This window comes from Staurois parvus, unplaced genomic scaffold (genome assembly GCF_062004578.1).
Source record: "Staurois parvus isolate SC_StPar_1 unplaced genomic scaffold, SC_StPar_1.0 ptg001200l, whole genome shotgun sequence".
Classification (NCBI taxonomy): domain Eukaryota; kingdom Metazoa; phylum Chordata; class Amphibia; order Anura; family Ranidae; genus Staurois; species Staurois parvus.
In genome coordinates, this window is record NW_028318996.1 from 2,563,744 (window position 1) to 2,587,229 (window position 23,486).

The 23,486-nt window shown below is 44.5% G+C and overlaps 1 protein-coding gene across 3 annotated transcripts in view; it reads right to left on the reverse strand.

The window, feature by feature from the left end:
- PRDM10 (PR/SET domain 10) overlaps positions 1–23,486 on the reverse strand; it is a 99,245-nt gene that overhangs the window by 63,858 nt on the left and 11,901 nt on the right. The window lies entirely within an intron of this gene.

The window sequence follows — 23,486 nt, forward strand, 5'->3', positions numbered from 1 at the left end:
ATCATTTAATGCACACATATATTCAATATACAACAAGCATGCGCTCAAAAACTAATCAATCACCATTTTTAAAAACAGGTGGTTGGGTGGTGTTTTTACTGCCCCACTTAAGCAGCAACGGCAGCTGTACCAGGGTATACACATACTGCTGATGCTAAACAAACCCCAACTATTCACATGAACGGGGCAGTGATGGCATTGGCCCCCAGATGCTGGGGTGTGGGCTTTTACGGGTTAAAATGACTCCCTTGCTATCAATCTGTCTTGTGAAGGAGAGAAGGAAGAGATCCTCTGCTCTGATGCAGAGTGCTGGAACGAGATGGGGCTCAGGTAAGTATAAGGGGGGCTGGGGATCCTGGCCACATGAGCTCTACAAACAAAAAAATGCTATTTAATTCATTTTTAATTATTTACAGCAAACTCCCCCATCCATCCATGTCTCCATGCTTTAATTTGCTGAGAAATCACTTTGAAATCCCCCCCCCCCCAGCACTTCTAGCTGTGGCCATCTTGAGTCAGGGCAGACGATTTATGCAGCATTTACTTCCTGGAATCCATCTAACTTTAGCTCAGGCATACAGCCAAGAAAGCCCCTTCTAATTTAAGCAGAGCTCCACCCAAAAGGGGAAGTTCCATTAAGGATTGCACTTTTGAAGAGCGGGGGGGGACATCACAAAGGCGATCAGAAGCTAAAGTTGTCCTCCCCTCCCTCCGTGTAGTCTTCTGGGACATATGACAGGTCCCAGAAGACTATGGGCCCATTCACAAAGCGCAGCGTTACTTGAGCGTGTGCAGTGGGCACCCGGCTGTGAAGCTGCAAGCTGTCACAGCCGGGTCGCCACATTGAAGATGCTGGCACCTGGGAGAGAAGACAGCCAATGAAACCAGCCGTGGTGAGGACACCGCTGAACTGAGGGACAGGTAAGTGGCTGTATTTTAAAAGTCAGCTGCTACAGTTTTTGTAGCTGCTGACTTCTATTTTTTTTTTTTTATTCAACTGGAACTCCGCTTTAAAATGATATACTTTCCTACCCATTTACTAATGCTACCAGCAGAAGGATTAAAAATAATTCATGCCGAGTGACAGAATGAAGATGCACTTGAAAGCAGAAAATGCATTTAAAGGAGACGTACACCTTTCATAACAGGTTACACCCATATACACACAAACTGCTGATTTGTAATGTAAAATACAAATCACCTTTTTTCTCTTTTCTTACATCTCAGTGCTGTTGATCTCATCCAGCATATATGTAACATATTATAAAAAAGGCTGTTCTTTAGAACAACTTTAACATTGCACAAGTATGCCAATGCAGTCATGGGGGAATATGTTCCGGGGTCATAACAGTCTACAAAGCCACATTTCTCCACACACATCAAAAGATACTTTTGCTTTTTAGAAGAAATAAACCTGATCCAAAGAATTCATAGGCTGCACTCAGTAACCTTGGCTTCTAGAGTGGGACGCCCAGCAGCGACAAGGGCTACGTGCAGAATTGAATCTTCCAATGTGCAGTGACAATGACATGACAATTCACATTAAAGTAGAAATGTAACACAATCACTAGACTCTCTAACAAAGATAAAAACTCTAGTCTAAAAAAAAATGTGCAGTTAAATAAATTGCTAAAATAGCAACAAAGGAAGTAAAATCCACTTTGTGTGCACTAAGTGCCAGATATCACATTGTAAACATAGCAGTTACATCATCACTGCACTATACAGATCTTGGGCAGAAAGCAGAGCTGTGGGAGGGGCCCAGCAGGCTCCACCAACTACAGGCTGCCTGCAGAAAGCTAAAGGAGGGGCGGAGAGAAGACCAGTCACCCTGCACAAGGAGGAAGGGCAGTAGTGAGCGGTCTTTATTACAGGAAGCTCCTGCACAAGGTAATGTTCCACACTGGATTACTGCACATATCTGGAAGACATACACAAAGCACACCAAGATTCAAGGAAGAATACATGATTCTTGTTTGCTTATCTCAGAGTTCAGCTTTAACTCTATGTCGTTTCTAATTTTCACAATTTTTAAATCTGCAGCTTTTTTAAGAAAAATAATCCCTGGTGATCCTGTCATGAAGAGCATCGCTCAGACATTTCCTGTTATAGGGTAACTATGAGCTACTGCATAGTGTCCCTGGCACACAGGCTTCCGATGGTGTCCAATTCAACACACATTATATAAGCATGGTCCATTGTAGGCACCAGCAGGAACCTGTCCTGAGAAAAGCTATGCAGTCATTGCTCTAGTGCACGGGTGTCAAACTGATGGGCCTCCAGCTGTTGCCAAACTACAAGTCCCATGAGGCATTGCAAGATTGACAGTTACAAGCACGACTCCCAAAGGAAGGGGCATGATGGGACTTGTAGTTTTGTAACAGCTGGAGGGCCGCCAGTTTGACATCCCTGCTCTAGTGCATGAAGTCAGGAAGTGATGGTTAAAAGGCAACAGGAGAACAGAAGCACTGAGATGTAAAAAAGGAAAAAAACAAAAAAAAACAAAAGGGTGATTTGTATTTTACATAAACAATTTGCAGCTGGTTACAATACATGGTGCACAGAGCAAGCCAAACACCATCCAGTTGGGGCTTCCATGTTAACAGGGGGTCATGCCTTTCATATGAGTGGTTGGTGACACAACTGTCCTTGGATTTCCTTTGTTTCATCACAGCCTCTGGGGACTTATTCTTTACTTGAATTTTTTGATGACTATTTTTGTATGACTCATTTTTCACTAATCATTTGTCACTTTATTAAGCGCTACACTTGATGTATATATTAACATTTAGCAGTTGGTTACAATACATGGCGCACAGAGCGAGCCAAACACCATCCAGTTGGGGCTTCCATGTTTTCTTTAATCCTGCATTCACTGTGCCTCCTATCCAGCTGTAATGAAACAATCGCATAGACCGCAGACACAGAACATATTCTCATTATGATGAGTGAATAGCAGATATTTTTAGTCTTCCTGTAACATAATTCTGGCTGAAAACACTATATTTTATGACATATCTGAAATCTCATTCCACGTGCCAATGATTTATAGGGAGCAGAGCAGCTCCATCTGCTGCTCCTCCATCATTGATTTGATGGTGGATGGTTCGGGCTGGACCGGGTCACACCTGCCTGATGTATAGGGCGGATGGGGAGTGGAGGCGGGATGTGTCAAGTCAGCGGGAGTGTGTGATGACAATCCAAGTCATGATCTGCTTTCTTATTATGTGCTTTTATGAGTCTAAAAGACGGGAGAGCTTCCAGGCGCTCCATCCCACGATCAGAGCTTGGATAGCTATCAGACAATTCACGTCACTTTGTCAGAGAAAAACGGATAATATTACAAAACAAAATCTATTTAAAGGCCAATTCTACCCAAAGCATTTTTAGCTCTGTTTGGGTGCCAACAGGCCAAATCATAAGCCGACTTTCCACATCTCTTGGAGACTTCAGTGGCAGCAAAACCAATTGCCCCAGTGCTTCCTGACCACAGCAGCCACACCAAATCCAACATTAATGAAATCTGCCATCCAATTCCATAATACAGAATAGACAAATACCTGGAGAGCCCACTGTGAGAGTGGCACCTACATTATGGCCCCTTGGAGGGGAGGAGACACAAACTACTGGGGGGAATTCTCCCTATTGTGGGAGGGGCAGGGACACAATCTACTGGGGGGAAATCTCCCCATTGTGGGAGGCGCAGAGACACAAACTAGGGGGGGGGAAATCTCCCCATTGTGGGAGGGGAGGAGACACAAACTAGGGGGGGGGGAAATCTCCCCATTGTGGGAGGGGAGGAGACACAAACTACTGGGGGGAAATCTCCCCATTGTGGGAGGGGAGGAGACAAACTACTGGGGGGAAATCTCCCCATTGTGGGAGGGGCAGAGACACAAACTACTGGGGGGAAATCTCCCCATTGTGGGAGGGGAAGAGACACAAACTAGGGGGGGGAAATCTCCCCATTGTGGGAGGGGAAGAGACACAAACTAGGGGGGGGAAATCTCCCCATTGTGGGAGGGGAAGAGACACAAACTAGGGGGGGGGAAATCTCCCCATTGTGGGAGGGGAGGAGACACAAACTAGGGGGGGGGGAAATCTCCCCATTGTGGGAGGGGAGGAGACAAACTACTGGGGGGAAATCTCTCCATTGTGGGAGGGGCAGAGACACAAACTACTGGGGGGAATTCTCCCCATTGTGGGAGGGGCAGAGATACAAATTACTGGGGGGAAATATCCCATTGTGGGAGGGGCAGACACAAACTACTGCAGGGAAGTCTCCCCATTGTGAGAGAGGCAGAGACACAAATTACTGGGGGGAAATCTCCCCATTGTGGGAGGGTCAAAGATTTTATTTCAGGTACTTATATGGCACTGTCAATTTACGCTTTACATATATATTGTACATTTACATTAGTCCCTGCCCTCAAGGGGCGTACAATCTAAGGTCCCTAAACTTACCTTCATACATACACATACTAACGCCAATTTACCTATCAGCATGTCTTTGGCGTGTGGGAGGCAACCGGAGAAAACCAACGCAGGCACAGGGAGAACATGCAAACTCCAGGTAGGTGGTGCAGTGGTTGGGATTCGATCCAATGACCCTGATACTGCCAGGAGGAAGTGCAAAATATTGAGGAAAATGTCACCATCGTGAGAGGCACAGAGGTATGCTACTGCGGGGAACTTTTGCCTTAAACTACTACAATTACAAGGGCATTTTGAAAATGAATATTGAAAGGAAAGTCCCAGCTTTTTATAGTGTCTAATAGGATTGGTTTATAGCAATTAATGACAATACAAGATAAATAATACAAATTAAAGATAATTGACATCCCTCTAGCATATAACGCAGGTTATTGCTTTACACGTAGGCAGCTCTGAATAAAGGTGGCCATTGTTGGATTCTGTATCATGGCCGACCCCCTATGCTTCATTATTATACATTGCAACGAGTTGTTAGGAACGCAAGTCTCTAGACTAGGCTCCCTGTGTCGGATACACATTACTGAGAGCTGTAAAAGAAGCAATAAGCAGCCAATTCCTGCAGGAGCCTCCCACGCAGAAAAGCTCCAGCGCACCTGCCTTCGTAATTCATTATCCGGATAGAGAGAGAGCAGGGAATGTGGCTGCCAGACCCAGGGATGATGTATCTACGTTAAATGAGGCTGCAAACAACTGTCCTGCAGCTTCCAACAGCTTTACAAGCATCTATAGTATTGATTTTATTAAAGGGGGGGGGATTACAAAGGGAAGGAGATCCAAGTGTTGATGTGAAGAAATAAACACCCCGCAGCCCCCAGCTCTGTGGCAGACATGGCAGCCTGCAATGTATTATGCCCGCCATGAGTGTGCTCTGTTCAGGGAGGCACAGCAAATACAATATACCAACGACAACTACAAACTCCCAAAGCCAGCAATGTGGTGATGCTGGAAGGACATTACAGGGGCTCTGGGCACAGAAACTGCTGACTGCTGGATTTATAAAAGCGGATGAAAACTGTATTCTTTACAACTGCCTTAAAAACGTAACTGAAAATTTCATTCACGCTGTTCACTTTAGATCATAAAATTGTATTTTTAAATAAAATCCTTGTTTTCCCAGATTTTATATCCTTTGTTATTATTATACAGGATTTATATAGCGCCAACAGTTTGCTCAGCACTTTACAATATAAATATCTCAGTAAACATGTATTGATCCTGCAATTAAGGGACATCCCATTCATGTCTATTATAACTCCATCTCCCGTCAGCAATGTAAACAAGGTACCTACCCTTAAGGCACGGGAACACAAAGATGTGAATACACATGCTGAGCTACGCTGCATCTGCTAAACCGTGGTCAGGACAAGGAGGAACAGCCGTACACAAGGCCATCTTTGTGCTTTCTCCTCCTGTATTTTCTCAATGTTTGACTCGAGAATACATTCTGGAGAGGTGCTTGGAATGCCAATAAATGGTGCAATACTGTAGAATGTCCAACATTTTCTACAGCTTGAAGGCCCCGATGAGGCTGCTCTTGTCAGAGTTACCCTAACTGGGGTATCCAGACTAAAGCCTGGTACACATGATGAGAAGATCGGATGAATGATCGTACAATTTTTTTTTCATACTAGTCTCATATCGAAAATGAAGAGGTTACTAAAGTTACAAAAATTCTTGTACAATACAACTTCGGAGGTTGTAGTGTAATAGGTGCTTTATTTTCTGAGCATGTGTGGTCTTGCTCTTTTTCCAGACGAATACTGTACAGATTAAATGAAAACCGTACGATCTGGTATGATACAAAACAAATGTTCATGTATGTCCCTTTGAATAATTTCGGACGAAAGTGGTGTTCTATAAGAACATATCACACAATTGCTTTGAAAGTGGTATTTTACGTCCGATTTTCTGATCATGTTAAAGAGCAACTCCACTTTTGTTAGAAAAACTCTCTCTCTCTCATATCAATGTACATTGCAGGGTTTCCAACACATTTTGTTGCAGATTCCTACCTTTTACTATTCTGAAGAAACAGATATTTGTTTGTCTGTGTCCATGTGCAGAGGAAATCTGTATGGGAGTGGTTTTAGAATTATGTCAGCTGCTGCAACTGCAGTGCTCCAATGAGGAAATTGGCAGGGTCTGCATGCTTTTAGATGCAAATTCCCTTTGGGAGTATCTCACCAAAAATGACATTTTTGTCGCAGGGGATGCCAAAAAATCTGATTTGTACCATAGTGTAGACTTCTGGGAAAAATCAGTGAGCCAATCACACAAGCAGGAAAATCACATTTACAGGGTTAGTACCGCCAAAGCAATTGTCAGGGACCACCTCGACGCATGAGTCTGCACATGCGTAGGTGTCTGACAAGACATGCAGGTAGGTGGGCACTAGGACCCAGGCGCGCCTGTCACCTATGACGGCGCTGGGCAGGCACTAGGACCCAGGCGCGCCTAATAGCGCCGGGAGGGCTACTTAAACCAGCCATGCACAGACACAAGTTGCCTGATGGTCTTCTCCCTGTTCCTGCTCTTCCTGTATGCTGATTGCCTTGTTGCTGACACCGCTGTCTTCTCCTGCCCTGACCATCCTCTGCCTGCTCCCTTTGTCTGACCTTCTGTTACCAAACCCGGCTTGTGACCCAATTACGCTTTGTCTACCGATCTGTACCATCTGCCTCGCTGTTACCTACCCGGCTTGCCTGACCACGTCACACCTGTTCACATCTGGCTCCTACCCGCTACACGCCATTGGCAGTTGCCTTTACCACGGTTGGTGTCACTCAGGGGTCGCGACCTGGTCCTGGTCTGCTTCAAGTCCATCCCCACCATCAGGGGCTCTGGTGAACCAGCAGACCTGGGCTTAGACTCCGCACCCTGGGGGACTCCGGCCAGTGGGCCACTAGAGGTCGCCATCAGCGTTCGTGACAGCGATGTACCTGTACCTCCATCTGCGTGTTGCTGCCGCCCGTCTCTAGTACAAGTGGTTAAGCTGATAACACACAAACAATTCTAATTTATGATATCTTTATTCAAGACACCCATTAAACATTCAAAATGTTAGAGGAAAACCGTAAGTGAACCCTTGGCATTAAGAGCTGGCTGAACCTTATTGGCAGCAATGGCTAAGTACATGCCTTTAGTAGCTCTGGATCAGACTTGCACAATGTTCAGGAGGCATTTTTGACCATTACAAAATTGCTTCAGCTCAGACACATTTGTTGGAGGTCTGTTGTGAACATTCCTCAGCATCTCTATGGGGATAAAGCGGAGTTCCACCTGAAAAAAAATAAAAGTCAGCAGCTAAAAAAAACTGTAGCTGCTGACTTTTAAAATACAGCCACTTATCTGTCCCTCGGTGTCCTCACCACCGCCGGTTTCACCGGCCGTCTTCTCTCCCCAGCATCTTTAGTGTGGGCACCCAGCTGTGACAGCTTACGGCTTCACAGCCGGGTGCGAGAAGCGATGCGCTTTGTGAATGGTCCTATAGTCTTCTGAGACCTGTCATGTGTCCCAGAAGACTACAGGGAGAGAGGGGGGGTTGGGAGACAACCTCCGCTTCCTATCACCTAGGTGATCGCAGCAGAAGTGGGAGCGGGTACCTGTCAAATTTTGGGTGGAGCTCTGCTTTAAGGTCTGGGCCCTGACTGGGCCACTCCAAAAGGCGCAATTTCTTTTTCTGAAGCCAGTCTGGGGTGGATTTACTTCCATGCTTACTGTCATTTTCCTGCTGCTTCACCCGACTTCTACTAAGCTTCAGCTGGCGGAAGGTTACCCTGACATTATCCTGTGGGATACTTTAGTAAACTTGGGATTTCATTTGCTCCTCAATGGTGACAAGTGGTCCAGGCCTTGAGGCAGCGAACGGAGCCCAAAGCATGAAGTTTTCTCCATCATACTTCATGGATGGAATGTTTAGATGTTGGTAAGCTGTGCCCTTTTTGCACCATATATAGTGATGAGTACTCTTCCTGAACAATTTAACTTTTGTTTCATCAGTCCACAAAACATTTTCCCAGTAGCATTGTGATTTGCCAAGGTGTTCTTTGGCAATCTTCAGGTATGCAGCAATGTTTTCTTTGGAGAGCTATGGCTTTCTCCGTGGTGTTCTGCCTTGGACACGCTGCCTATTCAAAGACTTATGTATGGTAGACTCAGAACAGGGATGTTTTCCAGTTCGATTGGTGTCTTCAAGCCTTTCGCTGTTACTCATGGGTTCTTCTTTACCTCATTAGGTATTCTGTGTTGTGCCTTGGGAGTCACCTTGGCTGGGCACCCACTTCTAGAAAGAGTAGCCACAGTACTAAACCATCTCTATTTAGACAGTTTTTCAACCGATGGATGTCTACACACTTTGAGATTGCTTTGGATGACTCTCTATCATTATGCAGATCATCTATTCTCGATCGTTTGCCTTTAAAAAACTCCTTTTTGCAATGCATGATTCACGTCAGCTGATACGTCTTATGAGCAGCAATCCTAAAATGTTTAAGTATCTTTAATCAATCAGCGTAGCGCTAAACCACACCTCCTAAATCATTTCATTAACTGATCTCCAGGTGTGCAAACTGCTGACACCAATTCCCTTCTGTTGAAGTAATTAGTCTATGAGTTCACTTTTTTTTTTTCCTCCAGCAAGGTGAATGCTGGGTGTGTTCAATAAAGGCACAAGAAATTAGAATTGTGTGTGTTATCATCTTAAGCACATTGTCTATTGTTGTGACTAAAGCCAGCCATAGATTATGGGATTTTCTTTCCTGCAAAACGGGTTTGATTTGGGTATAATCAAGCTGCTTATAGATGGTTCAAATCTCAGTCTGTCCCTGCTGCACCGGCCAGGATTTGAACCATCTATGGCCGGCTTAAAGCGCGGTAGGCATGGGAAGCCATCCCTGCTAAGAGAACAGAGTGATTATTGCTAAGGGCTGTAGCCACTGGCAATGATCACATGCTAGAAATCCAACATGCTGATTGTACCCAAAATCGACTTGCCTGAACTGACCAAGATTTGACCCATCTATGGCCAGCTTTAGATGAGGATCAGATTACATTTTAAGGCCACTGTATTTCTACCACCAAATACGAAGTGCAAGGGTATGCCTGAGTAGTATCAATTGAATGGATTGTTTAGGTTTGTTCTCATATTACATAGTTTTGATAAATCAAATTAGAACTAAAGGCAAAACTTCTTTTCATTTTGGATAGAGCAAGGGAGGGTTATTACCCCCATGAGTTTATTTTTTTCCATCTTAGTCCCATTGGGGAGATTTCTCTTCATTTTTGTCCCATAGCCCAAACAGGAAGTCAGAGGAAATCCTTCAAGACGGAAGGAATCCCTGGTTATCAACAGAACTAATGTCCCCAACTGTAGATTCCCACTCTATTACTGTTCTGGAGACTACCCAAAATTTTAAATTTTTCATCTATTTTATTGATAACGGTAAACATGAGAGGGTGAGTCTCCCCAACGGGTGCACAGACAGAAAAGAAAACCTGATGGGTTCTAACCCCTCTCCATTCTTTCCAAGACCTTTTTCCTTTAGTTATACTTTAAAAGAGATTGTAAACGGACAGTAAAAACAGGTTGTATAGTGTACTGCCAGCCTTGGACTCACAGTACTGTACAACTATAGGCCATCCCAGTCTAAGTGATGCAGGAAGCCAATTTTTAGACAGGTTCAGGTACTAACTAAAGCCATTACATATTTTGTTAAAATGTGCAAATGGTATTCAAACAGCATTTTCATACCCGTCCATAGTACAGTATTAATTTAATAAAGCCCCAAATGGTTTATTGTACAGTATGTTCCTCTATTAAAATGAGGTGAAGTTGACCAAGGTTTATTTAACCTTTATTAAATTATATGACAACTATATACCCCAAAACAAATTAAATATGTAGGTGTCTTTTTCAGTATTTTAAAATAACCAACTGCAAAAATACATTTTGATGCTTTTAAGTGTAGGTGGAAGTTATGCAGTCCCCCATAGACCTATTCAATTTAACTTCATTTGTGTCTGATGCACCTGGTCTATAGCAGAAATACCCCGTTCTTATCTACACAGACATATGAATGACCCTGATAAACTGTCTGTAATCAAGCACTGTCACACACTCCTTGAAGGCTCTCAATGAAAATGAGAGGTGATGATCACTTCACCTAAAGACAAAGTGTCCCTATGGGGAGAACTGCCTGAACGCCTCCCTCTAATTCCCTGGACCATGAAGCCACCAGCCCCCTGTGATTTATAATGCATCTTCGGATTCATTGCCCAGTCCTGAAAATAGGATTGTGTCCATGTTTTATCTCCTGTATGGGTTGCAGTCCTAGCCTCATACATCTTGTTCTTCTCCCTGCTCATCCGCCTACCCATATATTTTGACCAGTAAAGGCAGCAATTAATTCTGTCTATGGAAAATCTGACAAGGAAAAACTGGTGCACCGAAAAGTTTGCAGCTCGAAGAGTAGTAGCACCAAGATGTGCTACTGCAAACAGTTATAACCCTTGTACACTGCAGTAGTAACATGCGTTATGTTATAGCAGTCCACTAATTTTAATGAGCTGCCGAAAGCACCAAAAAGGGTAAGCTCCCCTATAGACTTCTATGGGTCATTGTCTAAAAACCTAAGTTTGTCCCACAGACATCCAATGGGGTCTGAAATGCAGAGACCTGGCCAAGACAGCAAAGACTTGCAGTGCTGGGGGTAAACAAACAGTGGGACCTCAGCCGTCAGATGGAATATCAATAGGTTAGGTAAATTCAGGGGTGTAAAACGGATAAGTGCACTTTGTTCTAAGGTGCATTTATCCTTTAATGAGTCCGGGATTGTGTGCTTCCGACAATACAAACCCTCACAAGTGGTGTAGGCACCAACGGTGAATTGGCTTCCGAGTGCCTGGTATTTGTCCAGACTTGCCTAAGAAACCAGATTACTGCATTCTTCAATATGCTACAGTCAGAAAAAAGGAAGACAACTTATGATCAAGTGCTTTGGTCAGCAGACCTATGTTGGAAGCCTTACAACAACAAAAAGCACAAAAAATGACATTGTGAGAGCTGCGAATACCATTCTAAAATATGCACACTGGAAGACAATGAAGGTTGGGTAGATGCCATGCCAGCAGCAGACAGACTTCAGCTGACCTCTAACTTGATACTCAAGCTGAACGGTCAAACATAGGAAAAGTATATAGAATTAGGGAATATATTGCTTCATTGGTAAACTCCACCATTTTCATCATTTAAATAGAATGTAACTCCCAAAAGAGAGTTAGTTCCATTTAACCAAAATTATCCCCCCAACCCAGGAGGTTTTTTTTTTTAATTTTATTTTTTTTTCTTTGGCCCCAAGGGCCCAGTGCACAATTGGTAGCTGGCTGCATAAATTCAGAAGAGGACCAAGATGGCAGTGTGGGACCCAGTGTATGTCACCTGAGCAGTGGGATCACAGCAGGCAACGCTGGATTCACTATGTACAGTGGGGATCGAAAGTTTGGGCACCCCAGCTAAAAATTTGTATTAATGTGCATAAAGAAGCCAAGGAAAGATGGAAAAATCTCCAAAAGGCATCAAATTACAGATTAGACATTCTTATAATATGTCAACAAAAGTTAGATTTTATTTCCATCATTTACACTTTCAAAATAACAGAAAACAAAAAAATGGCGTCTGCAAAAGTTTGGGCACCCTGCAGAATTTATAGCATGCACTGCCCCCTTTGCCAAGCTGAGACCTGCCAGTGTCATGGATTGTTCTCAATCATCGTCTGGGCAGACCAGGTGATGTCAATCTCAAAGGTTTTAAATGCCCAGACTCATCTGACCTTGCCCCAACAATCAGCACCATGGGTTCTTCTAAGCAGTTGTCTAGAAAACTGAAACTGAAAATAGTTGACGCTCACAAAGCTGGAGAAGGCTATAAGAAGATAGCAAAGCATTTTCAGATGTCAATATCCTCTGTTCGGAATGTAATTAAGAAATGGAAGTCATCAGGAACAGTGGAAGTTAAAGCAAGATCTGGAAGACCAAGAAAAATATCAGACAGAACAGCTTGCAGGATTGTGAGAAAAACAATTCAAAACCCACGTTTGACTGCACGATCCCTCCAGAAAGATCTGGCAGACACTGGAGTTGTGGTACACTATTCCACTATAAAGAGATACTTGTACAAATATGGTCTTCATGGAAGAGTCATCAGAAGAAAACCTCTTCTACGTCCTCACCACAAAAATCATCCTTTGAACTTTGCAAATGAACATATGGACAAGCCTGATGCATTTTGGAAACAAGTTCTGTGGACCGATGAGGTTAAAATTGAAATTTTTGGCCGGAATGAGCAAAGGTACGTTTGGAGAAGAAGGAGCACAGAATTTAATGAAAAGAACCTCTGTCCAACTGTTCAGCATGGGGTTGGATCAATCATGCTTTGGGGTTGTGTTGCAGCCAGTGGCACAGGGAACATCTCACGAGTAGAAGGAAAAATGGATTCAATAAAATTTCAGCAAATTTTGGATGGTAACTTGATGCCATCTGTGAAAAAGCTGAAGTTAAAGAGAGGATGGCTTCTACAAATGGATAATGATCCTAAACACACCTCGAAATCCACGGGGGATTACATCAAGAGGCGTAAACTGAAGGTTTTGCCATGGCCTTCACAATCTCCTGACCTCAACATAATTGAAAATCTATGGATAGACCTTAAAAGAGCAGTGCGTGACAGACAGCCCAGAAATCTCAAAGAACTGGAAGACTTTTGTAAGGAAGAATGGGCAAAGATACCTCAAACAAGAATTGAAAGACTCTTGGCTGGCTACAAAAAGCATTTACAAGCTGTGATACTTGCCAAAGGGGGCAGTACAAGATATTACCTCTGCAGGGTGCCCAAACTTTTGCAGACGCCATTTTTTTGTTTTCTGTTATTTTGAAAGTGTAAATGATGGAAATAAAATCTAACTTTTGTTGACATATTATAAGAATGTCTAATCTGTAAGTTGATGCCTTTTGGAGATTTTTCCATCTTTCCTTGGCTTCTTTATGCACATTAATACACATTTTTAGCTGGGGTGCCCAAACTTTCGATCCCCACTGTATATCAATAAGTACATAAATTAGGGCCCTCACTCCAGATGAGGTGGGATGCATTTTTGAAAACACTCAAACAGCCCACACAATCCAAAATCCAGGTTATCTATCTGTACCACTAGCCCCTCCCTCCTAGATTGTAAACTCCAAGGATCAGGCCCTCCTATCCCTCTTGTATTGAACCGTATTGTTGCTGTATTGTCTCCCGTTATATTGTAAAGCGCTGAGCAAACTGTTGGCACTATATAAATCCTGTATAATAATAATAATAATCTTATAGACAGAGATTACACTATTGCTGTGCAAAAAAGTACAGTAAGCTGCAATTTTCTGCACTGCAAATGCACAGAAATATACGCAAATGCATCACATCGAAATGCAGTGCAGTGTACATAAAAGCTCAAATAAGAAGGGAGGAGCACGTTACCTCAAAGGAAATGCAAGCTTAAGAAAAAAGTGCACCAAATTCCCATCACTGCACATGCAGTAAACACGCAGTTTCTGGTGTGAATGGGCCTTTAAAGAAAACACAGAACTACAAATAAGAGGGGAAATCATGACTAACTCTCCATAAAGCAAAACTCGCATATATAATATTAACATCTAAACCTATCAAATAACAGGCCAAGTTTCAGGAAACCATAACATATTGTTTTCTGGGGTTTTTTTGTTTTTTTCTTTAAACAAGGCTCCTTCAGTTGGCTGTTACATTGCCTATCTGGTTAGCAGCCTAACCTGGTTGGCTGACAACACTGCTGCTGATTTCAAGGCAGTGGTTTAGCGTTGTCAGCTTGAAACAGGAAGTGCTGTAACTGGAAGGCTCTCCAGGTAAGAACCTTTGCAACAGACTCACAAAAACATTGCTGATGAAAACTGTATAAAGGAAGGCATGATGCCAAACATACTGGAAAATAGATTTTTGGTTTACACTTTAAATTAGCTTTTTGTGCTGACTAGCTGGAGAGTGTGCTGAGGCATGTGTTGTATTGCTCTGTGGATTGCACTGCCTATGTGCCTCATTATTTCTTCTAGATCAGGGATCTCCAAACTTTCTAAACAAAGGGCCAGCTTACTGTCCTTCAGACTTTAGGGGGGTGGGAGTGGCCAGTTGGAGTAGAAAATGTCCCAACAAAAGTGGGATTAAAAAAAATGACATTGCTTGTAGTCAGTGGAAGGAGTAATAGTGTCCAATCATTAGCATTAGTTGGAGGAATAGTGCTTCATCATTGGTGTCAGTCGGAGGAATAGTGCCCCATCATTGGCATCAGTGGGAGGAATAGTGTCCCATCATTGGTATAAGAGGGAGGAATAGTGCCCCATCATTGGTATTAGTTGGAGGAATAGTGCCCCATCATTGGTATCAGTGGGATGAATAGTGCCCCATCATTGGTATCAGTGGGATGAATAGTGCCCCATCATTGGTATCAGTGGGATGAATAGTGCCCCATCATTGGTATCAGAGAGAGGAATAGTGCCCCATCATTGGTATCAGTGGGAGGAATAGTGCCCCATCATTGGTATCAGTGGGAGGAATAGTGCCCCATCATTGGTATCAGAGAGAGGAATAGTGCCCCATCATTGGTATTAGTGGGAGGAATAGTGCCCCATCATTGGTGTCAGTCGGAGGAATACTGCCCCATCACTGGTATCAGAGAGAGGAATAGTGCCTCATCATTGGTATCAGAGAGAGGAATAGTGCCTCATCATTGGTATTAGTTGGAGGAATAGTGCCTAATTGTTTATATTAGTGGGAGGAATAGTGCCCCATCATTGGTATTAGTGGGAGGAATAGTGCCCCATCATTGGTATTAGTGGGAGGAATAGTACCCCATCACTGGTTTTAGTGGGAGGAATAGTGCCCCATCACTGGTGTCAGTCGGAGGAATACTGCCCCATCACTGGTATCAGAGAGAGGAATAGTGCCTCATCATTGGTATCAGAGAGAGGAATAGTGCCTCATCATTGGTATTAGTTGGAGGAATAGTGCCTAATTGTTTATATTAGTGGGAGGAATAGTGCCCCATCATTGGTATCAGTGTAAGGAAAAATGCCCCATCACTGGTGTAAATGTAAGGGAAAATTCCGCATTGTTGGTGTCAGTGAGAGAAATGGTTCCCCACTTTTGGTGCCAATGTAAGAAATGGTGCCTCCTTGTTGATGTCAGTTGGAAGAATAGTACCCGAGGGCCGGATAGAGGCAAGCAAAGGGCCGCAGTTTGCAGACCACTGTTCTAGATCATAATTGACCTGAACGGAGGCTATAATGGCTTTCCCCCATGTTTCTAGCAGAGTAGAATACCCAATCATATGCAAGGCAATAAAAAAAATAAAAATAAAAAAATAGATTTTATTTTACTAATGATTAACCCTCTAGCTGCCAGAGCAATTTTTGCAAATGTTTAAAAAATTATTTCAAGCCTGAAGATTATGTATACCCCCCAAAACAATATATATCATAAGAAAGCAGAAATCCTAGAGAATAATTAAATGGAACTTCCAACTTTGGTAACCGATATTTGCCATAAGCAATGCGTTAAAAGCCCCTACAGGTCAGTCGACACCCCTTATGATTAAGTCCAGGAAGTGATGAAACGCATCAAGGGAAGTGATGACGGACGTTACCAGAGGACCGGAAGTAGCGCAGCGGCCATTTTGAAAGTGGGAATATTATACCTGGCGTTCCTGGAAGCTGCTTCAAGGTTGGAGTCATGGGAATAATGCCTTTTTTTGCTGATTTTAATGTAAGAGCAACCATTAAAGTGCTTTTTATCATTTAAAATGGAATTACACTATATGGGTTTGTTCCTCTTTCCTATGTATACTATGGAGCATTGGTACAATGGAGTATATACACTGAGGTTCTGAAGGCATCCATGTGGACAATACTACATATACGCTCTGCTGGAGTAAAGTGTGTTTTATTACTTATTTGGGAAGGGTATTTAATTCAGACACTTTAGAAGTGCACACTGAATGCCACGGGAAAGTATATTTGTATAGAATCATTGATTCACAGCGTGTTACACTATCACTGTTTTCACAAGTGTTCACAATCACGTATGTGGTCACGTTTCTATTTGGAATGATTAGTGCACATATGTTACATCATTTATGATTTTAATCAAGGGGAATGCATTATTGAGTTTTTCTTGTTTTCGAGGTTTACGTCTTCTTTGGAGCCATTCGGAGGGCTCGGCAGAAAGTTTTATGAATTTTTTTTTTGGACCAGAATTTTTGAGTGTTTTAATTATTTATGGACACTTGGTTTTAATTTTTGAAAAGACTGGGACTTTATAGACTTTCATTAATAATTTTTGGAGGATATATATGTTGAGCACAGAAAAAGGGTTTACATACGTCCAACACCACTGCCTGCTTTTACAGCCCCCTGGCGGCTTCTTCCATTGGAGTGACTTTCACCATGAGCCGGGGTGGTTGTTTTCCCTCTAGCAAAGGAACATTAAAAAACAGGATTTTACTTGGTAAAGGTGATTGTAGATTCACAACATTCACAATTTTAAGTGAAATTTCTTTACAATGTGAACATGCTCCACCTCTTTTAGTAAATCATTTTCTGTGTTTTGCTCCATCTAGTTCCTGTAAGAATGAGTCTTGTCAGGAAGCCTGGTGCTGCACAAAATGGCCGCCTCGCTAAAGGTGTAAATGGCAGGATTACTTTCAGTACAGACGCTGTGAAAACTGGAGAGCCCTGACAACATAATCACATAAGTGACCTGCATTACCACAAGATGGCACAAGAGAAATAACAATGTTTTATCGGTCTCTTCCCTGTGTTTCCCCCACCAGATGATAACGGCAGTGGAGAGTTTCTACTTCACATGCGAGGAGCAATTTATACAGCACGGCGGCGGCAGCGGCAGCTAGGTGAAATTGAAGAGCACTCTGTCCCTGGACGGGCCTGTGAAGAGGCGATTACACGCACTGCATTATTACAGCTTTCCTAATTATAGGCATTCTGCAAGAGCGGCCATAATAATCGCTCTCTGGCTGAATCGATAATGATACAAATGGAAGAGCAAGGCCGTCACCAAAGAATAGAGTGCATCAGTCAAACGCCCACAATCACAAATAAAACTGAGAGAAGATCGCACCTCATTTAATGTCCGAGGAGAGGACTGCTAGCATTGTCCATAGCAATCAAATTCTTTACCTTAGCGAAAGTTAAAAAAAAAAAAAAAAAAAAGATTTATAGAAACTGAAGTTGCATGTGAATATACAGTCAAAAAATTTCCATTTTTGTTTAGAATGGAGTGTGAAAGCGTTGGAACCCCTGTTATTTCCTATTGATGTACCTGCTGAGAGGATTCACCATTGTCCTTGGAAATGCAGATTAGGGGAATAAAAAGGAGAAATTTTTTAATGGGGACACTTTCTTCAGAGACACCAGTCTAACAGGGGATTTCTACTCCTCTTCTGTGGTGAACACAGAATAGCAAACAGGTTTTAGTAGATAACTATTTATAAAGGCTTCCACTTAGGTTTTCAGTAAAATTATTCTCATAATTTACACCATTTTAAGCATAAGTGTTATGAAAGTAGGGAAACTCAAGGAAAAGGTGCAATGGTTTTCTCTTCACCATTCCTGCCAATGGCACCAACACAGAGGCACCATTCCTCCCAATAGCACCAACACAGGGGCACCGTTCCTCGCAAAGGCCCCAACACAGAGACACCGTTCTTCCCAATAGTACCAACACAGGGGCACCATTCCTCCCAATGGCACCAACACAGGGGCACCATTCCTCCCAATGGCACAAACACAGGGGCACCATTCCTCCCAATGGCACCAACACAGAGGCACCGTTCCTCCCAATGGCACCAACACAGAGGCACCGTTCCTCCCAATGGCACCAACACAGAGGCACCGTTCCTCCCAATGGCACCAACACAGAGGCACCATTCCTCCCAATGGCACCAACACAGAGGCACCGTTCCTCCCAATGGCACCAACACAGAGGCACCGTTCCTCCCAATGGCACCAACACAGAGGCACCGTTCCTCCCAATGGCACCAACACAGAGGCACCGTTCCTCCCAATGGCACCAACACAGAGGCACCGTTCCTCCCAATGGCACCAACACAGAGGCACCGTTCCTCCCAATGGCACCAACACAGAGGCACCGTTCCTCCCAATAGCACCAACACAGAGGCACCGTTCCTCCCAATGGCACCAACACAGAGGCACCGTTCCTCCCAATGGCGCCAACACAGAGGCACCGTTCCTCCCAATGGCACCAACACAGAGGCACCGTTCCTCCCAATGGCGCCAACACAGAGGCACCGTTCCTCCCAATGGCGCCAACACAGAGGCACCGTTCCTCCCAATGGCGCCAACACAGAGGCACCATTCCTCTCAATGGCGCCAACACAGGGGCACCATTCCTCCCAATGGCACCAACACAGGAGCACCGTTCCTCCCAATGGCACCAACACAGAGGCACCATTTCTCCCAATGACACCAACACAGGGGCACCGTTCCTCCCAATGGCACCAACACAGGAGCACCATTCCTCCCAATGGCACCAACACAGAGGCACCATTTCTCCCAATGACACCAACACAGAGGCACCGTTCCTCCCAATGGCACCAACACAGGAGCACCATTCCTCCCAATGGCACCAACACAGGGGCACCATTCCTCCCAATAGCACCAACACAGGGGCACCGTTCCTCCCAATGGCACCAACACAGAGGCACTGTTCCTCCCAATGGCACCAACACAGAGGCACCGTTCATCCCAATGGCACCAACACAGGGGCACCATTCCTCCCAATGTCACCAACACAGAGGCACCGTTCCTCCCAATAGCATTAACACAGGGGCACCATTCCTCCCAATGGCACCAACACAGGGGCACCATCCCTCCCAATGGCACCAACACAGGGGCACCATCCCTCCCAATAGCACCAACAAGGGGCACCATTCTTCCCAATGGCACCAACACAGAGGCACCGTTCCTCCCAATACCACCAACACAGGGGCACCATTCCTCCCAATGGCACCAACAGAGGCATTGTTCCACCCAATAGCACCAACACAGGGGTACAGTTCCACCCAATGGCACAAATGCTGAGGCATCTTTCCTCCCAAAGACACCAACATCCGGGCACCATTCCTCCCAGGGGAACCAACCTTTCTACTGACACGAATACCAGGGCACCATTCATTCCACATACACCAGTGATAGGTCACCTTTCCACCTACTGAAATCAATGCTGGGGAAGCAATCATTGCAATTTCATGAATGTTAGGGGACTATTCCATCCACTGGCCCCATTTTTTACTATGGGCTTCTGACACAGGGGCATTTATTACACCTACCAACCAGCAGAGCAGAGGCATTTTTATTTTTTTACTCCCACTTGCCACAGTTTGGCCTCCCACGGACACCAACGCCGGGGAGGGGGGGGGGTACCTTTCCTCCCAAAAACACCAACATTGGGGCACCAACCCTTCCACTGATACTACTGACATCAGTAATAGGGCATCATTCCACCCACTGAAACCAATGCTAGTACACCAATCCCTACAACACCGCCAGTGTTAGGAGGGCTATTCCTCCTACTGACCCAATTCTTTTACTCCTATGGGCCACTGATGCTGGTGGATTTATTACACGTACTGACCACTGACAAAGGGACTTTCTTCTTCCAGATCAGGGGCATTTTTTTTTTCACTCCCACACTCCACAGTTCGGCCTTCAAATAGTCTAAGAGACAGAGAACTGGTCCATTGCATAAAAAGTCTGAGGACCACTACATCAGTTCTTAGGAGCCTGTCAATAAAAGTAACCTAAACAAGCGTTTTAAATTCCACCATATTTGGATGCTGTATTCTTACCTGTCTTTATTCAATGTTTAAAATCTTGCAATCCAATGTCTAACTGTGAAGTAAAATAATGGTGGAAATAATGGTAGAAATTGATAGACAAGAAAAGAAGATATTGCCGAAGGCAGCTTTGTAAATAGGCAAAAAACAGTCTGCATCAATATTTCACAGAAAACAAAACTGTAAAATATTTATTTCACATTTGCATAAATAGGCACTTTAAGTGCCCTTAAAATCTATATGGTTTTGAATCCAGTCACTTTAATGGTATTTGGAGCTAGTCTATCATATCGAAGATATTTCAAAATGAAGTGCAGTGGTCAGTCCCACATAACGCAGTCTGCTCTCTTTCTCCCAAAGTACATTAGACCGAGATCCACTTAAGCCAATGCAGTAATGACCAAGCTGATATATTAATCCATCTCTTGGAAGAGCTCTAACAACTTGCTATAAGTGCAAAGTTGCCATTATTCATAATTAAAGTGGCCTTCTTGCAATATTCAGCCTCTAAAAATATCCTAAATGAAAGGCAGTACTAAATATGGGGCTTTTATTTCTGGAGCAAAGGCCTGCTGCCTGCACATGCTGAAGGGCTGAGTATGTCACGGCACCTCCATAGACAGGCACTTAACCTGTAATGTGCAATCATTGTATTAGTCCAGCGGATGGCTATCGGGAGGGTGGGGGCAGGCATCTGTCATACTACAGAAAGAAGAAACAATGCAGATGTGTTAAGTGCTGAGCATCCTGAAGAGGTACACACTCCCTGGGAACACTGAGCAGGCTCTCATCTGCATTTCAAAGCCATTTCCCTGCTGTATTAGGGTATGGAGGCTGGCTATAGTAATGAAGCCAGGACCTCCACTCACAAAAACAGCCTATTACGCTGCTGACGTCATGTTCTTTCCTTCCGGCCTATGGTGAATGGAGGTGCACTCAGGTTTTTATAAAACAGATTGCAGACATCTCTTTCCTCCGGGTTTAAACAGGCCAAGCAGCTTGGTGTATGTTGTAGAAGGCATTGATGTGTCGAAGGTTGGTCACACAATGATTTCCCCATCCACATAATCAAGGTGCATGGAGGAATCCCCCCCTGCTTTGTTAGTCCTGGTTCACACATATGCGATTTGTGATGGGTTTGCACTGACACCGATTCGCATGACAGGCCACATAGTATGTGTTCCTATGGAGGTGGTTCAGACACATGCGATCCAACTGCAGTGCATTTGTGGCTGCGTTTCTAAAAAGGGTCCTGTGAGAGTTTGAAATTTTGTAAATAAGTAATTTTTCTCCTTCACGGAGGCTGCATTGATGGGCACTGATAAGCTGCACTGATGGGCACTGATGAGGAGGCACTGGTGGGCATTGACAGGCATCACTGATGGGCACTGAAAGGCAGCACTGATATATGGCACTGATAGGCAGCATGGATAGACGGTACTGGCAGGCACTGAAAGGCAGCTCAGATGGGCACTGATGTGTACTGGTAGGCACTGATATGTGGCATTGATGGGCAATCACAGCTAGCATTGATGGGCACTGACAGGTGGCACTGCTGATCAGTGTACATGTCCCCTCCGAGGAATGCCGATTACCGGCTCTCCTCTCCTCTCGAGCTGTCAGCGTGACAGCTGGGGAGGAGAGAAATGCCAATCATGGGCATTTCCCTGTTTACATGTGATCAGCTGTGATTGGACGCTGATCACATAACCGAGCCGACATCTTCGGCTCTTTCCGTTGATCGGTGATCCGCTGTGTCCAAGGGACAAAGCGCACCATCGATCGCTGCACTGTGCACTCGCGGAGCCGCGCATACGCAGTTAGAGTGGGAGGACGTTATATGACGTCCTCCCAGAACGAGAGAACCGCCTTGCACCCATCATTACCTTATATGGAGGGCGGGTAAAAATTATGATTTAAAAATCAAGCCTTTTCACTAGTGATTTAAATCAAATCCACCCTGCCCAGGACGCTGGATAAATAAATAGGGCTGACTTCTGTTTCCGGCTGCTACTGTGCACGCCTACCGGTTGGCCGCACTCCCAGGAACCTCTAGTCCCTCTAGTGGCCTCCAAAGAAAAACACAGGCAGGCATAATGACATTGGTTCACAATGAGCACTCCCCCTGGTGGCACAATGGCCCATTGCAGCAGAATAACACCTCTTTTTCCCTCCAAAATGTTAGTTTGATTTTAGGAGAATAAAGAGGTAACTTAACAGTCCCGTTGCAAGCCCCTGACTTCCATCAGGAACCAATCTTCACCCATAATAACAGGCATTGTCGTGTAGACCCTCAAAGACTCAGTCCCCATTAAGTGGGGCCGCTGCCTCAGACCTGTACAGAACCCCACTGGAAAAACTGCCTTGGTCAGTTGCACGGGGTCTAGTGCAGTAAGGCTGCATTACAGGCAAAACCCAGAGGATTCTTCTTATCCAGAAAGGCTTGGGTACCATCCATTTTGGATATGGATCCGATCAAAGTCCATGATTCTCCAGGGAACCCATTGCAGTGGCGGACAGACAACTCATGGGGCCCCCGGGCAATAGAGGATCATGGGGACCCTGTGTCCTTTCCCAAACTCAAAAAAGCCTATGAAAAAGGTACAAGGAGCATCTCATGGGGCCCCCTACTGACCCCAGGCCCTCAGGCAGTGCCAGAGTTTCCAAATGGTCAGTCCGCCCCTGAACCCATGTAGACCTTAGGTATGCTCCTTGGAGCACAGACAACCTTTCAGTGACCATCCACCTTACAGACAATGGCGAAAAAACTGAAGTACTTTTTGAGTAGGAGAGGTTATGTAGGGGAGGAATTCCTCTGATTGGTCGGCCAGTGTCTGTTCACCTATAGGTGGCATTTAACCCACATAGTCATGAATAGCCTGCTCTGTGTCCCGTGATGTACGATAAATACATACAAAAGTGGACGGGGGGGGGGGGGGAATAGAAGAAAAGATGTTCTGCTTTAGGCTTCAACCAGTTGCCGATTGTGTACCGCAGTTACACGGTGACAAACTGGCTCTCCTGTGCCGAATCCTGTACCTAGTACATGATCCAGCACTT